Source organism: Pogoniulus pusillus, chromosome 14 (genome assembly GCF_015220805.1).
Source record: "Pogoniulus pusillus isolate bPogPus1 chromosome 14, bPogPus1.pri, whole genome shotgun sequence".
Classification (NCBI taxonomy): domain Eukaryota; kingdom Metazoa; phylum Chordata; class Aves; order Piciformes; family Lybiidae; genus Pogoniulus; species Pogoniulus pusillus.
In genome coordinates this window covers 24,502,512-24,509,106 of record NC_087277.1, presented here as the reverse complement: position 1 = coordinate 24,509,106, position 6,595 = coordinate 24,502,512, and positions in this window count along the sequence as shown.

The following is a 6,595-nucleotide window of genomic DNA, read 5'->3' as shown; positions in this document are numbered from 1 at the left end:
ATCACTTGGCCCTGGGAAGCAATCCAATCTACATGACATAGCACTCAGGCGCTCTGTACAATCACTGGAGAGTAAGCAAGTGCAAACACTTCCCCTTCTCCTCTGACAGCACACCGCAGGGACTAGATGCATCCCAGCAGCAATTCAGTCTGCTCAAGCGTGTTCTTCACCTCCTTCAATAACAACATATGGAACTAGGGGGAAAAATTAAAGCCCTTCAATCATTTGGCATAGTGGCCACAGAGACTCTTTCAAAGGCAGGTGCCAGAAAGATCTCAGTGGGAGCTTATACAGTAGTCCTTAGAGGTTTAGGAGTTAGAGGCTGTGTTTTGAAGCATCTGTGTTGTCCCCAGGCTCAAGCTCAGGTCATAAGAAAACTTTAACCACCTGGCCAGGAACTCTGGGTGAACATGCTCCCAGCTGACTTTTGGAAACCAGACAGCAATTGACATATACTGGACCGGGTAGAAAGCTGGGCAGAGGCATCATCATGACAGCCTGAGAGTTGGGTTGAATTGATGTTCAGAGGCTGATTTTTGCATCAGAATACCTACCACGGAATAAAAGACTGCTCCTCTTCTGCCACTGACACGATGTGCTGTTCTCCAAATGCATCAATCTTTTAAAAGCTGAAAGCAGCCTCAGCTCCTCACCTCCAGCTGTCACTGCTTTGGCTGTGAAGCTTCCTGGCACTGTACTTGAGAGGCATCTCTGCCTTTTTTTGATCCCAAGAGCTTTAAAAGCTTGGTAAGTAAAACTGAAGCTATTTAAAAATAATGTTGTTTGGATGGCAAATCCAGGCACACAGAAGTTAGGAAAAACTAGATTTGTGCAACTGCAGTTTTGTTCTCTTTTAAATTCACTTTGTGCTGTTCTGTCAGCAAGTACATGAGCTACTTACTTTAATTATAGTTCTGTCATTAATGTCAGCACCATCCTAAGCATGCACAGAGGGGAAATAATTACAGTGGCACAAGCAGCCAAATAATTTCCTCTTCTAAGCACTTGCCTTTGTAACCTAACTAACAGTAAACCAGTTTTCCTCCTGACTGTCACCTGTTTCTTCCCTCCTTTCTCTCTTGTTTCTGTCCTAACCACCATAACCTAGTCATTGAAATAGCAGCAGCATTTGGAGCTCTGAACCTTGTATATTGCACACTGAACTGAGATTCAAGACTAACACCAGCTAGCCAGGAGGAAAGATGTATTCTTAAAGCTATGCAGAGATTGCAGAGCCTCAGTTCTGGACTGAAGGAGCATCAGCATAATGTCTGAGCTGATGCTCTTTCTGCCTTGTGCAGAAGTCAGAGACTTTCTGCTGTATGTATTGCTGCTGACACACACAGCAATTAGGCGCTAGGGCCATGGGCCATGTCCACTTGATGTTAGTCTATCTGCTTCTTTCTGCTTAGGAGAGAAGGATTGGTGTCTCCAGCATCATGTTATTCCTGGAGAAACCCTAAAATAGGAGCATGTGTGCTTTGTGAAAGAGATAACCCAAAATATCTCTCTCAACCTTCAGATTTTTTTCCCCTCAAAATACAGTCTGAGTGTCTTACAAATCTCCAGGCTAGGAGAAGAAACACATATCCAGTTGGCAACACATGATTTTCATTAGGGAAGAGGTTCCAGAGTACTTCTTTTCTGCAGTAAATAGGTTAGCTAGTGTAGCTTACAATTAAGTACACCCATCTGGGCACTTTAAGCACTGTCCTATCTCAAAATCTGTGGGGGACCTTACAGGCTAAAGCCAGAGTCTGTGAAAAACTGATTAGGATACTATAAAGAACAAATATTACTTTTTTACAAAGCAGACTTAACCCCAACTGTTCATCACTTTCCTTATCTCGCTTCTTCCCCAGCAGATTCCATTTGTAGGATAATTGTTCAAGTCTTTTATCTTGAGACTTTTTGTTCCTTGATTGGCTGCCTCCCTCGTGTAGATAAAATCTTAACATAGCTCAAGGTACACTTGGTTGCCAGCCACATGCTCTCTGCCAAGCTCAGCTCTGTGACCCAGTTGTCAGGATCAGAGCCCACTAGGACAGATGCTGTGCTCAGCAAAACGCAGTTCTCACCTCTCCCTGGTAACTTATTTCTACTGGACATGCAGGAACATTATTTTCTGTCAAGACATACACCCTTGCATGAGATGTGCTCAAGGCTGCCAGTAGACCAGAAGATGTTAATGAGAGGGGATGCACAGAGGTCATCACACAAGTTTGCTGCCCCAGAAGTGGTGTTGCATGTATGTTGCACGCTGGTAGGGAAACAGATGGAAAACACCCTCAGAAAGGCTTAGCATTTGATTGCTCTTTTGCTTCCGGTGGTGTCACACCCAGCAGTGACTCCATGGGGTGCTAAATCCACTGGGATGTGTCCCGCTGCCAGCTCAAATGTATCACAGCCATCTGACAAAAGGTGTTGACAGGGTGCAAAATCTTTCTGCCACTTCAACTGTGTTCAAAAGAAAGTTGAAGCAGTTCTATACCTAAAGATTTTCCTTTTTCTTTTCCTTTTTTCTTTCTTTTTTTTCTTTTCTGATTAGGTGTAATCTGTCCTCATCCAGATGGCACTGACGTTACTCTTCTGGGTAATTCAACACAAACACAATCTTGAGTTCACATCACACCTGCACTAGGGTGGTTAGTGGGTGGTTATCCACAGTTGTAACCAGAGCAGAGCCGTGTCCTGATACACAGTACAGTGTCTGCATGCACAAAGGACTCGGAGAAATGAGAAATAAGATCTTATTTCAAGCCCTTTCAATAACTGCTAGCTTCTCCTTTGGCAGCTCACTGAATCTCTTTGTCTCCTTTCTCTTCCTTTCTCTTACCCTCAAAAAGGGGACGCTAATTACTTTCCCATGCAGGGAGGCAGGGATGACAAATGGGAAGTGTTGCTATCCTACAAACAAGTCGTGGCTTCTCATTCAGACTTGACAGTCTCAGGAGCTGCAAAAACTTTTGCTTCTACTGTCACGTGTGTGAGAGTAGATCAGCACTGACACCCCTCAAGTTAATTACAAAGCTGGGGTGAGTAACTGCAGAGCCAAACCCCCCCAGCAATGAAATGACCCAGAGCCACTCTCACAGGACCTGAACTTCCTCTAGCCATTTTCACTATCCTCCTGTGGCAAAAGACACCTACTTCATGCTTTACTCCTCCTGGAACCCATACAGATCTAATGTTTCAATAGCTGACCTGCTTCCAAAGTCAAAAGTTGAGTTTTCTCGCCTGAAGAGCAGTTAGGTCACCCACCTGGGTGTTTAGCTCCCATGCACAGACACTGTGTAACAAGGAGGTTTCACGACCTTTACTAACAGTGAAGACCACACACAAGATAAATCCAGCCACTTAATAACCTCTACAGTATTTATTGTACTTAACTATTGCTGAATGCTGTGGACTATTTCTAATGGAGAGCCCACTACTCCACAAAGGATGGTGAGCACTAGCTCTAGCATCTTCCCTGCCCACATAGCCATGCTGTATGAAGTCAAGAAGTCCTGGTGCATGTTGTACCTTCCAAGCTCTTTCTAGATTTCACACACTTCCTTTAGAATCATAGAATCATAGAATCAACCAGGCTGGAAGAGACCTCCAAGATCATCCAGTCCAACCTAGCACCCAGCCCTAGACAGTCAACCAGACCATGGCACTAAGTGCCTCATCCAGGCTTTACTTCAACACCTCCAGGGACAGTGACTGACTCCACCACCTCCCTGGGCAGCCCATTCCAATGCCAATCACTCTCTCTGCCAACAACTTCCTCCTAACATCCAGCCTATACTTCCCCTGGCACAACTTGAGACTGTGTCCCCTTGTCCCTGGTTGCCTGGCAGAAGAAACCAACCCCCACCTGGCTACAACCTCCCTTCAGGTAGTTGTAGACAGCAATGAGGTCACCCCTGAGCCTCCTCTTCTCCAGGCTAAACAACCCCAGCTCCCTCAGCCTCTCCTCATAGGATTTGTGCTCTAGGCCCCTCACCAGCTTTGTTGCCCTTCTCTGGACATGTTCCAGCACCTCAACATCTCTCTTGAATTAAGGAGCCCAGAACTGGACACAGGACTTTAGCACTCAAAACACACCTGGCAGAAATCTGTTATGAAGCATTCAGCCTTTTCACACAAGGAAGACATGAAACTGCAGGTTAAGCTGCAGCTGTCTTGCATTACTTCTGAGAGCTGAAACATAGTAAGTAAATCTGACATACATGGTTCCTGCTGCCTAAAGATCTTGAATAGCTGTGTTTGGCTTTGTTTGTTTGTTTTTAATGTGTATCATATACCCCAAAATTTTAAAAAATAATCTCTGTAACATTTTTACATCTTCTGTAGACTTCCAGCCCAGCCTGCAGTTCAGTAAAAAAATCTCTCTGCTTTGTTCTTTTAGAAGTAGGCATTTATTCTGTAGCTCTGGACTCTGTACCTCAGAAAGGAGCCCTCAGAACATGTAAGGGGAGGGATAGGGCTCCAGAACATGGATGCACACAGAAAAAACATACCCTCTCAGCAGGGACAGCACATTTTTAGAGTGGTTGGCCACAACTATATTTGAGAAAAGACTGCAGCTTCTGGTTCCTGGGACCTATCCAAATCTGTCAGTGAGAGAAATAACTCCAACAGTGCCCTATATTGCTCCCCTATACAAGTAGCCACAGTACAGGCTAATGGTAGAAGACAGTAAGGCAGTTTCATAGGCAGAATTTAACTCCACTGCAGTGGGGATCCTGGCTTCTCTGCAGCTCAGAGACCATTGCTGGAGCAATGCTGATACCATTTAATTCAGACTCATTCCTGCTGCTGCCAGGAATTTAGGCTGCAAAATTATTTTGTCTCTTTCTCCCCCAGCTACTGTTCAGCCTTGGCACTTTCTGCATGGTGGCTGCCAGGACACTGATCTATAGGATCCTGAGCTTTCCATCACCTCACATGGCCCAGCCTTACCCCAGCATCCACACATGGGCTCCCACTATGATTCCCTCAACCATCTCTCTCTACAGTTACTTCACCCAGAGCCCCTACCCTGTTTTATCTAGATGGGGGGAAATGAGTCAGGGGCAGCATGAGGTTTCTCCCCCTGCCTGCAGATCATCGCCAGCAGTGCTGCCTCGGCTGCCTGAAAGTCCTTGCCTTATAAAGCCCATTTTGTCTGTGGCTCACAGCCATGCCCTGTATACAGAAAGAGAAACTGAAATGTTCCAGGCTCCACTGTCATCCTATGAGCAAAGTAATCACATACAGCCCTGCTCTCCTTTTTACCAGACCAGCTGCTTTGGTTGGGGTAGCTTCAGCAGGGTGAAGGACAAGCTGCTGTGCTGGCCAGGGTGGCACCAGCCCAGAGAGCCAGCTGCCATGAGGAACTCCCTGGAATGGCTTTATTCAGCCTTCACAGCTATAACTGCTGTTTTTTCTTAAGATGGGTATTAGTCTACAGTTTTCACAAGAAAAGGTCTCTGATTCCTGGCACTAGCAAGAGACTGTGTTGCCTTTGCAACACATAAGCATTCATACAGCTCTGTTAGCAACAACCTGTACTTTGTCAGCCACCTGGTACTAAAGCTGTGCAATTTGCTTAAGGAAATTGTAGTGGAAGACTACCTCAAATATTCAGCCAGGACAGCTCACATCTTTCCACTTAAAAATCTGCAAAGTGCAGAGCACCAGCATTTCATCCTCAGCAGTATTTCATGGCAAGAGAAGGGCAGAACAGCAAGAGGCTGGATACATCAGCTCTTAAATAAAGAATCATAGAATCATACCATAGAATCACCATACCATAGAATCAACCAGGTTGGAACAGACATCCAAGATCATCCAGTCCAACCTAGCACCCAGCCCTAGCCAGTCAACTAGACCATGGCACTAAGTGCCTCATCCAGGCTTTACTTGAACACCTCCAGGGACAGTGCCTCCACCACCTCCCTGGGCAGCCCATTCCAACGCCAATCACTCTCTGGCAACAGCTTCCTCCTAACATCCGGCCTATACCTCCCCTGGTACAACTTGAGACTGTGTCCCCTTGTTCTGCTCCTGGTTGCCTGGCAGAAGAGACAAACCCCCACCTGGCTACAGCCTTCCTTCAGGTAGCTGTAGACAGCAATGAGGTCATCCCTGAGCCTCCTCTTCTCCAGGCTAAACAACCCCAGCTCCCTCAGCCTCTCCTCACAGGGCTGTGCTCCAGGACCTCACCAGCTTTGTCACCCTTCTCTGGACACATTCCAGCACCTCAACATCTCTCTTGAATTGAGGAGCCCAAAACTGGACACAGTACTCGAGGTGTGGCCTGACCAGTGTTGAGTACAGGGGAAGAATAACCTCCCTTGTCCTACTGGCCACACTGTTCCTGAACCAGGCCAGGATGGCATTGGCTGTCCTGCCCACCTGGGCACACTGCTTGGTCATGTTCAGCTACTATCTACCAGTATCCCCAGATCCCTTTCTGCCTGGCTGCTCTCCAGCCTGTAGCGCCGCTTGGGATTGTTGTAGTCAAAGTGTAGAACCCTGCACTTGTCCTTGTTAAATCACTAAAACATCTCAGAACAGGTAAAAGGCTGCTGCAATGGACAGAAATTAACTGGACACCATTTCT